Source organism: Rhynchophorus ferrugineus, unplaced genomic scaffold, assembly GCF_030347505.1.
Source record: "Rhynchophorus ferrugineus isolate W39M unplaced genomic scaffold, kcgeb_rfMv2 rfM1, whole genome shotgun sequence".
NCBI lineage: Eukaryota > Metazoa > Arthropoda > Insecta > Coleoptera > Curculionidae > Rhynchophorus > Rhynchophorus ferrugineus.
The window spans coordinates 41,133,563-41,145,349 of NW_027472580.1; positions in this window are offsets into that span (position 1 = coordinate 41,133,563).

Here is an 11,787-nt window from a genome sequence, read left to right on the forward strand (position 1 = left end):
TTTAGTGAACAGTCTAGTATATCTAGAATCTTTTTTGAGCCAGATATCTTACTTTCTAGATACTACAGAAGAAACTTTCGTTACGCTGGACGTCGATGAAGTTCTTGTACCCAATACTGTTGATAGTTGATTCGAGCTAGTACGCCACTTAGATGCGTTCTCTTCTTTAATGATTCAGAACGTTTACTTTTTCGTAACAAAACGGCTTCAAGTCGATTTTATTTCGCTAGCTTTACAGAACGGAATTTGACCATATTGAACAAAATAATGTACAATTTCAATAAAACTGTTTGAGAACCATATGTCTATTCTTTCATTTATTTTTCAATCTGTATAATTTCATTGAAACATGGATTTTTTAAATTAATTTATTGTTATTTAAAACCTAACCATACATTGTAATTTAAAAACTAGGTACATAACTTAACATACACAGACTGTTAATTTACTTGAAAAACTATTTTATTGTTGAAAAGGCGGGTAAAAAACCTTCCGATGTCTATTTTTAGATATCTCACTGGTAACACCATTCTTAAGAGTCGGACCCTAACATTATAGTGCAGTCCGTAGCCAATGCAGTACTAATTGTATAATAAAAAACCACATGGATAGACGTGGTCGTTGTACCGTCTGGACAGCTTAAAATTGTTTGAATATCGCCTATAGCTTCGCCCGCCTTTTGTGGCCGTTCATTCTGTACTGCAAGCTTCTATACAAATTCCAGTAGACTATGTTAATTATCAGCAACTTCAGTTCGCCTTTGGTGGCCTTACACCTTGAACTGGGTGCATGTGCTGAAAATCCACTGACTAGGGGTGTTTTTCAAAGTCTGGGCAGCTTAAAATTATATTCGAATATCGCCTATACCTTCGCCCGCCAATTTGCTTTTGAAGATCTACAGCTAAGAAACTAAGCTACTAAACTACTTCAACCTGAACTGCAAGCTTCTATACAAATTCTACTAGACTAGGTTGTTGACCCCATACCTTGATCTGTGATGTGCTGGGAATCCACGGACTAGGGCTGTTTTTCAAAGCTTGAATGTTTCTTAATTGGAATAGTTTAATCCACATTTTGTGATCTTACACTTTAAGCTGCCATACTCCATTTAGTTACATTGCCAACCCAATGTCAACCTATATTTTTTTGATAAATAATTTTATTCAGATTAGCCAAATGAATTCAAAAGAGAACAACAAAGCCATATGATCACCCCAGAATCCTATTGACTGCGCCAGTTATAATGTGAGAAAGGGTATTAAAAATAAAAACTATTAATTTGCTTTAAAAACTATTTTATTTAAAGGGAATAAGAGACGATATAAAGCGACAAAGACGTCTATTTTTTAGATATCGCAATATTAACACTATTCTCAGATAACAGTGCAGTACTAATCGTATAATATAATATATATCCAGGAAAATCCAATTTCTTGAGTAACGGTCGGTATCTGAATACCTGAATTACAATAGTACTGTTGCTGTTATGTTACTGTATATCAAGGCGAATTGAGGACATTTGTAACCAAATTAATGTTGAAGTCTCGCTGACAAACCATTTTTTCACTGGGTCGAAAACGCCTGAATTGGTACCGAATAAATCGCGTTTTCAGGTTTTACTTTTTTGCTTCAATTTTAAAAAAGGCGGCTGAAGGTCATGGAATGCTGTGTGAATTTTATGGCAACCATGCTTCATCGATTTCAAAATGTGAATTCTGGTTTCGACGTTTTAGAACTGTAACACCGAACATAGAGAGCCAAACATTTTTGAAGACGAAGACGTAAATGCATTAGTCGATGATGAATATGGAGAATTGTTGAGATTTACACAAGAAACGATATCCAATCGCTTGAAGAATATGGGAATGATCCAAGAGCTTGGATATTTTGTGCCGTATGAATTTCAGCTAAGAGACACTGAAATGCGTTTGGTTATGTGAAATATTTCTTTAAAAAAAAAGTCGGCAAGGTTTTTTAAATCGTATTGATACTGGTGATGACCTGCTCATGCATCAGCGTCAACGGCAAAGCCGAATATCCATGGCTCCAAACTCTGTTTTTGGTAGAATCTAGTACTATAAGCTCAGCTACTATAGAAATATAGTACTATAGAATCAGTAGTACTATAAGCTGCTTAGACCTAATGAAACTATCATTGGAGATCGCTATTGACTATGGGTTTGAGTCAAGCACTGCACAAAAAAACGGCCAAACGAGCAAAGATACAACAGTGTTATTTTTCAGCACTGTTCCGACATATGAGTCGTGGCCTCTGACTAGCGTTTCACTTCTTATAAAGATATTGAAAAAATGGGTCGATTCGTAGGTAGGTATTCAAAAGATACATCGTTGTTTCGAGATGTAATCCGTAAAATGCATAAGAAATGAGAAAAGTATCGGCTATCGATCGATAAAGTTTCGAATTAAAAAAACATATTTATAACTAATTTATAGCCCATAGTAACTGGGTGCATCTACGACCTTTAGACATCTACATGCCTCTTAGAGATTTTGTTCTGAAAAATTTTATTTTATCTTTTTCTTTTCGTAGAACATCCCCATACCTGGATTTAACAGGGCCATATTATTACGTACAAAAATAGGACATTTTACAACTGATCGATATATTTTTGATGCTTTAAATACGTTTTATCTTCTTTTAGCCCATTAACTACTTCCAACGGAGTTTTTTTTATTGTTTCTTCACTGTCCTCGTAGGTGTAGGGGAGCAAGAGCAAAAGTCAACATCACCTGCGCGGAGTTATGTTATGCACTAGCCCTGTCAACGAGGCTCTGGCGACCGACTAAAGGCGGATAACCCGATAGAACGGGTATCATGCTTAAATCCCTGGTACCACAGACCAGAAAGGGTTCTACCTTCAGTGAAGTGCCCTACTGACCGAAATCTCGAGGGACGAAATGAAGAGGAACAGTCATTTTGGAAAGAAGGTGTTTTTCTTAATAATGGATAGAATAAATAGAGGACATAAATAATAAATTATGGTAATAGTTTTGATTGAAACTAAACTTTAGGATAGAAATGGCCTGAAAAATTCGAAGGTTGGGATAAGGGCATCTACTACATGCGATCGCACGCGAGGAACAAACCTGAGACCTCAGTAACTGGAAACAAGCTAACTTCTAGGTAAAAGCGTGTCCATTAGAACAGAAAACGGTAATGGTAGAAAACCATCAGGTATCCATTCTCAGGCAGAGAGAAGATTTGGGTGGCAGCACTCATATCTGCTAGGGTAATAGGTCGTAAGACACGGGGGTACGATAAACAGGGAGTTCATCTAGTTTTGAAAAATGTGGTAAAGTTTATGGGGAAAGGTAAGATAAGGTGAACACGATCTGCATCAAGGTGCTCCGCCTCGCTAATGGCTCCGAGGAGAGCTTAGTGGAGGTAGGGTCTTCGGTGCATTGGCGAAGCCAAGTGTTGGTTTGAAAAGCCAGTCTAGAGCCAAAAGGCAATAGGACATATGGCTGACACTTATAAATTGTCCTCGTAGGCTTTCTCTTATTTGACTCTAAACATTTTAGCTGAGTGTTCAGAGTGTCGCGTTAGTAAAATTTTCTGAAGTTTGTGGATTTCCTTTGGCATAACCAGAGAATCGTCGAATTATGGAACAAATTGAACAGTAATTTATATTCAACTTCCCATTAGTTTGATTTGATAAGGACGGCTCTTTAATCCTAGTGTTTTTTACTTTTAATCATTACGCTTTAATCACTTGATGGCAACTTATTTTTTCGAAGAAGGGGCAGATATTATAAAATACAATAAATAGAAATAATTCAAAAAATAGAAAAAATAACAGACCTCTTTTCGGAGATTCCTCTCATAATTTCGCTTTCATAAAATACTATTTTTTTCCTATTTCTTTCATCAGCATTTTTCCATTGTTCCTGGAAAATTTTTGAAAACATTCAGAGTCACTATAGATTCCTCCGTCTATTATAATTGACGTGTTCATGGAATATTATGAAAACAAAGCACTCCCCAGAACAGCACTAAAAATCTAAAAACTAAAGATGTAACAAGTATGTGCAAGGTTCATTGTTATTGTGGAAAATTAGGAGACTGAGAGGATAATAAGTATACGGATACAAGAACATGTGTAAGATATGGATACACTATACAGTCAGTTTTGGATGAACACTGAGTCACAATATTCATTTTAATAAAGCCGAAGTTTTGGACACTCCACAGTGCTATTTTAAGAGAAAGCGCAAAGAGAGTTTTGGGATTGAAAATCAGGAGATGAAATAACAAACATGAAAACCGAAATGCTGTCTGAAATAACTTCGAAACTAAGCTGGCTCCTGTTAACCGTTCTAAATGGCATGTCAATAATTAAAACTTAAATACGTTTTTTTCATACATTCATGGAAATGAAATGCAAATTTGCGGAAACGAAGATAAAAACAAATTTATAGAGCTCATATTTAGGAATCACAATACTGTAGAGGAGGTTTTTCGGAAGACCTAGAAAACAAAAAATACTACCACTTACATTGATGAAAATTGTCTTTCTTAAACATTAAAGTCGGATTCACATCACTTCTGAGCTTCGTATTTTAATTCCTAAGTATAGTGGTAGATTAAAGTCTCATTCATAGTGATGCAATGACGTACAAAATCCTATTAAAAGTCTCATTTGAATATATTTTTGTCACATTATGTACACAACTTGTTATGCCTTTAAATTTTCTAAATTAAATTTAAATTAATCATGAAAATGTGATCTTAAAAGATGGGATATCAAAACTATGTTAATTTTTTTAATAGTACTGTTGATAAATATATGATGTTTATACTGTTAACAAATTTATTGAAGAGCCTAGGGTATAGATTCTTTTTTGATCAAAAATTTAAATTAGTTTATTGGTTGTATACATAATGACAATCTATTTATTCCTATTCCAATTGAAGTGCTATACCATACTACTTTGTTGAACCTTTTGTAATTATTATTCAGCGTGACTGATCTTTATCGAGCTACCTCATATGAATACAAAAAGTTCAACTGAAATGTAATCGTAATTCCAAATGAAGTATTGGATTAACATTCATTTGGTATTGTATATATTCATTAATCTTTAATTTATATAAATATTAACAGAATTGAAATAGTTAATATGTATAACTGGTGCAGATACAGGGGAAATACAAACTAATATGAAACACCATGTAATATATAGTCCTTCCAATAAATCAGCCATTATTATTTAAGATATAATTCATATTGGCAACACACCCCGACATCAAGAGAGAAATGAGAATATGAGGTAAATTACCCCCTTGAAATTAGTGAATTGATAAAGAAAAAGGTAGAAGAGTATGGCACAGAACCAGAAACGCTATAAACAAAACAATATTTAATAGAATCAGACTTGTTTTTTAATTAATATTAAGGAATATAAGTTGAGTTGCTTCGAAAAATATATAAGTGAATTAAGGCCGGAAGCAGACAAAGATTACTTGCCATGAATATGAAAAAACAACTCGGAGATTTAAAAGACCAATTATTAGAGTACCGCCTATTAAAAATGGTCAAAATGAATGGGTTCGAGGCAGCGATGAAAAAGCTGAATTATTCGCAGAACATTTAGCTAACGTATTCCAACCAAATGATATAGAATCTGCAATAAATATAAATCCTGTTTATCAGCCCGACATAGCTGTAAATCTGGTTTCTCCAATGAAAGTTGAAGTTGAAGAAGCCACAGAAGCTGACAAAAACCTCAATCGTAAAAAGGTTCCTGGACATTGCTTGAATAATTATGCTTAAAAAACCTGACAAATCGGCAGAACAAGTTGGATTTTACAGGTCTATTTCGCTGTTACATGCTATATCAAAATTATTTTAGAAAATGCTGCTAAAACGTATTAAACCGCTTAATACTAGATTTCGAGGTTAAACTTCGAAATCACCACTCGACAATAGACCAAGTGCACAAAGTAACAGCGGTTGTTGAAAAGGCAGTTAAAGGAAAGAAATACTGCCCTATTTCCTGGGCGTCTTACAAATTTTTGACCGAGTAAGGCATTTGGGATTAATCTACAAAATGAGCAAATTACTACCGCGGAATTACTGTCGTTTACTGGAATCATATCTTTTCGAAAAAAAAATTAGTCTCGCAGTTATAATGGCAAAAGATGTATCTCTGTCTAAGGCTGTAGAAAAAGTACAAGAAGCAGTCAACAAGATCTACACATGGACTAGAGACTGGAAAATATAGTTTAATAGCTCCAAATCTGTATATGTTAATTTTACGTTGCGGCGAAATGACAAAAACCTAGTTGTATTACTTAATGGATGCTCCATTCCCCAAGCAGAATTAACTAAATACCCCAGAATATATCTCGATGGTAAGTTAAATTGGAAACATCATGTTAGACAAAAATCAGAGCACATTAAACTCAAAGTCAACCAACTGTACTGGCTAGTCAGAAGATATTCTCAACTTGACCTAAAATCAAAGAGATTGGTTTATCAGTCAAGTAAAAAACTAATTTGGACTTACGGGGTGTAAATATGGGGTTGGACTAAAACATCAAACCAACTAGTAATCCAACGGACATAAAACAAAATTCTACGATTAATTACCGATGCTTATCGCTATGTAACCAACGAAAAGCTGCAAGATGACCTCGGAATCAAATGGATACACGCAGTGATCCAAGATTTCGCCTTAGAACATGAAATAAGGTAACTTGGAAGCAATACAGCTACTGGCCAACACACAGGAAATCAAAAGATTGAAGCGAACCAAACCAGACGAACTTGTTTAGTGTAAAAATGTATTCTTAAGTTTAGATTAAGTAGATTGATTTTATTTTTATTTGGGAAATAGATATTGTTGTAATAATCTCGTACTGGCCTTGCAATTATATTAACTTATTAACAAAACAGTAGTAATAAATTAATTTGTAAATTAAGATTGTACTAAGCATATGTAATGTAAGATGTAATTAATTTAAAAAATATTGGCAACACTGCTTCCGCCCCAATAATGCGACACGTACGTATTGCTGATTTTTATTATACGTTTTATTCTGCGACGATTAAAATAAGCGATCTGTAAAATGTGTGATAACACAGACTTCGAAAGAGGGTAAATTGTTGGTACTCGGTTATCCGGAGCATCTGTGACGATACAGATCAACGATTTAACATTTCACGAGCGATAGTACCCATAGAATTGCAGCATCATAGAATTGCCAGACATAGAAGGCCAACTACTAGATAAAAAGCAGCGGCTAAATTATGTGTTTCAGAACGGCACAGAGCATCACAAGCGATACATTTTAAAAATATATTTTAATTTCAAATCTTTATAAAAACATATACATAATAACAATACATAAATAAAATTTTAAAGAAACCTCACTATCTAATCTAATAAACAAACAAAATGAAAAACTGACATCTAATCGCACAATTAACGTTTAACAAATAGGGAAAAATTTCCATTAGGCTAATAATATAATACTAAATGGGAATATACCGGAAATATGTTATACTGGAATAATTGAAGATATTAAATATTATCTACGTAAAACACATCCTTTCTGTCAACATTAATAAAAAAAAACATTTTCACATCTCGTATGAGTATATATGTAGCTTGATTTGTGAAAACTTACTTCCTAAATGTACATTGTTATTGATTTAAATTTAATTTAATAATCTTTATTTCCCAAACTATCAACACTTCAATATAATATACACAACATACATTGAGAAATATATAATATATGAAATAAGAAAAAAATCTGCATTGCCCCAATAAAAAAAACTTATTTCTAAGAAGGCTTAGAAAGCTTTGTCTTTCTTATTTATACCGTGAAAGTATTTAATACCAATTAAAATATCACAATTTATTTCATTAAAAAACAATTCAAGAAATCTCTTGACCTATTTGGTGTTATAGTACATATTCCTTGTCTGACCCAGGTTGAAGTTGCAGATTCATGTAATACTATATAATCTGTATAGAAACAGGTATTAAATTTAAATTTGAAAATATTACAATTTACTTCATTTCAAAACTTTTTATTCGTATTTATTTCTAATTCTATTAGAAATTTTTAATGTGGAAATTGGAAATAACTTCTGATTCTGAACCGATGATTTCCTTTTCAAATGGTAAATAAACACAGTGTATTTCAATTCAATGTACATAGACCTCAATGAAAGACTTACTATTTAAATTGCAGTTAGGAATTACATCTTTATTAAGCAATGCCCTCCACATGTACTTCTATCGTCCTCCAGTCTGAAATGCACGTTTGTTGCGAACGAGCCATTTTCTGCTTATATAAGATACAAGGTATTCCCAATTCAGTTTGTTATAGTTGAATTTTAAAAGCTACTTCTACATTACAGCAATTCTTTGGAAAACACTAAAACATATCATTTTTACCGTAACTGCTGTAAAAATGACGTGATAAAACAAGCTTATTAGGAACTGACCTAAAAAATCTACCTCCTACAAAAACACTTATATCGTATATTTATATACCCATATTAATAATAATTCCTTAGTAAAAGCTACAAAAGTCACAGTAAACAACTAAAATTAAAAAATACTACAAGATATCTCAAAATTATTTTTAAAAAACTTATCAATTCCTTTTATATATTCGACCGCTGGTGTAACTGAAGCACATATATACATGAAACCGAGATCACCCGTTTTAGATCCCCTTCTAAGTATTTTTCTTGCAAAACATCATCGGCAAAGAGGCATAGTAGAGGAGCTCAAAGTTAACTGACAGAGATCGGTGAATATTAAAAAGGATTGTGGCCAGATAACAAAACTACTGGCTATCCAAACTACGGCAAAAGTGATAGCAAAACTCATATATACACACTTGTATACACAAACATTTACTTGTGTAATAGTATTTCGACAAAACAGTGCAGCGGGGGCTTCAGAAAGGTCAAGGACTGCGAGACCTTTTATATTGGAAGCCAACACTGCGGCGAAAAAAGTAATGCAATGGTCATGGCAGAACCCCAAAAGAGACCTACGACTCAGACTGTCTGCATCCTATATTTAAAAATGGGGTGATTACTGCGAATTAATATCATTCCTAAATCAAACTATCTTTATCATATCACGAACTTTTTACTATGACTAGCATATATCACATTTCATATTCCAAAAAGATAATGCGCCCATACACACACAGTCAAAAAGATTCAATCTTGGTTTGAGGAGCATCAGGATATCATCAAACATCTCCATGGCCAGCATAATCACCAGCCCTCAACGTATTTAAACCGTCATGGCGAGTTTCAGAGTGAAGAGTGAGTAGATTTTCATCTCCAACATCATTGATGTAATTAGCGGGCGTGTTGGTAAAAGAATGGGACGACAACCGGTTGGAAACTATCCAGGCATTATTCCGCGAAGAATTTCAGGTGTTCAACACCTTATTAATAAACAAACACTGTGTATATATCAGGTGTTATATTATTTGTCTATGCCCCCTGATTATAATAGTTTTTTTTATATTTATTTTAAAGTCTGCTTTTACCAACTATGGGTTTATCTGGACTGGGCTTAAAGCTTAACGTTGGCTCCGAACCACGGTCCTCAGCATTAATCCTACCGACTGGCGAGTGACCAACTTTAGAAATCATCCCAGAAGATATCCGGTCTTACCCAGCCTGGTTACTGGCGTGACTGGGATCATTTTCCTTGTTGGATTTTACACTCTTGCCTAGAACAATTACAAATTTTAAACAGTCACAAAAATAAATTTACCACCATGCCCCAGCAGGATTCCAACCCGTGGCTATCGCAACAATAGGAGGACCGTCCTATCGCCTTTACCACTGCGTCACCAAGCTGGCATAATAGTTATTGTACTAGAATTCGTTGAAAAATTGATTATTATTTTTTAAATTATCAGGCTTGTTACATTCTGCACAAAAATTGTTTTTCTTTATTAATCTCTTGGAAAGTCAACAATCTGCCCGTGGGCAATAAGTGTAATTATTTGATTTCCGTTATATAATATAACCATCCTTATATGTAGAAGATCACTTCAGTAAGTGATCTGCTGTACAATTTATAATCTAAATCTTATTCTAGATACTATTCTAACTTATTCTAGAAATTATTAAATTTCACTGTTCATGTGTCTATTAACCAGTTCGTATGGTAGTTTGCGTTTGAGCCTATGCACTTCACTGTCATCGCGCACATTTAACTGTTTGGCGAATGCATTAGGATGTACTAATAGTCTTTCAGAATACTTCGCACTAGCACTTCGAATCACACTCGTTATAAGTTCTAAGGGGATATCGCGTTCAATCAGTTTGTTGGGCACGTAATATGGGGCATCGCAACACTTTATTCTGAAACCTCTGGAGGATATCTATGTTAGATTTGCTGGTAGTACCCCACAGTTCAATACCATAGGTCCAAATGAGCCTAAGTATTGACTTATATAGCAAAACTTTGTTAAAATTAATCGCAAAGCAGAGAAATATTATTCCAGACCATCAATTTGGCTTCCGTAATAAACACGGAACAATCGAACAAATACATAGATTAGTGAACCAAATCAACAAAAACTTAAACGATAAAAAATATTGCTCCGCTATATTTCTCGATATTTCTCAGGCCTTCGACAAGGTGTGGCACACTGGACTGCACGTTAAATTGAAAAAGCTTCTGCCCCATACGCACTTTCAATTGCTGAAATAGTACCTCTCAGACAGACATGTTATTGTTAAAAAGGGTGACACTGACCTACATCCCATATATTCGGGTGTTCCGCAGGGCAGTGTTCTCGGCCCATTGTTACATCTTATGTATACCGCTGACCTACCGACCTCACGAAACGCTAGTGTTACAACATATGCTGACGATACAGCGGTTTTATCATTACACGAAGATCCAATATCAGCCACAAAAAACCTCCAAATACCTCTTAACAAAACCCTCTTGTTAATAATACGCCATTCAATATATCTTTACCTATTTAGAAAAAATTAATAGATAATGTCATTAAAATATGTCACTATGACGCATCGGTTCGGTGAAATGAACCAAAATAATCATTTGTTTAAATTACATAAAGCACATACAAGCATAACGGATGCACCGTATGTATAAAATGACATCTGTTGTATACAAGAAGTATGAAATCTATCCAGAAATATCAATTATGAAAAAAAAAAGATTGGTGCTTGCCTTTGAGATTCATTATCAAATAGGAAGGATCTTTAGGGATAGGATTAAAAAGTGAATGGCATACCCACAGCATTTTCCAGGGTAATAATAACAATTCCTTGTTAATAAATAACTTAATGTGTTCCTGTTTTAATTTTTTTTTGTTTTTATATGGTTATGTGATGTCAATCAGTTTTCTGCATCTCATTGAAGTAGTAAAAAATTCACCTCACAATTTTTGCACCTCTTTATTTCACTCTTCACTTTCTTTTATTTTTATTAAGAGATACCTAACTTAGTTCATTTTCCCCATGTTATACACCATTATATCATAAATTATTGGTAATCGAATATTTTGTCACAATATAATCTATAAAAGGAAAGAAGCCAGCTGTTTTTTTAGTTATATCGAATCTTTGGCATGAATCAAGTATGACAGCTTCTGAAGTTTCGTACTTATTTCCGTGAAAAGTACCAATCGATAACTACACAAACTAGGCGATGACGTAATAAATTCTTAATGAAATATTCTATAATTCACTAAAAACATTATTTTACTTTTAGAATAAAACCCGCCTTTCTAAATCA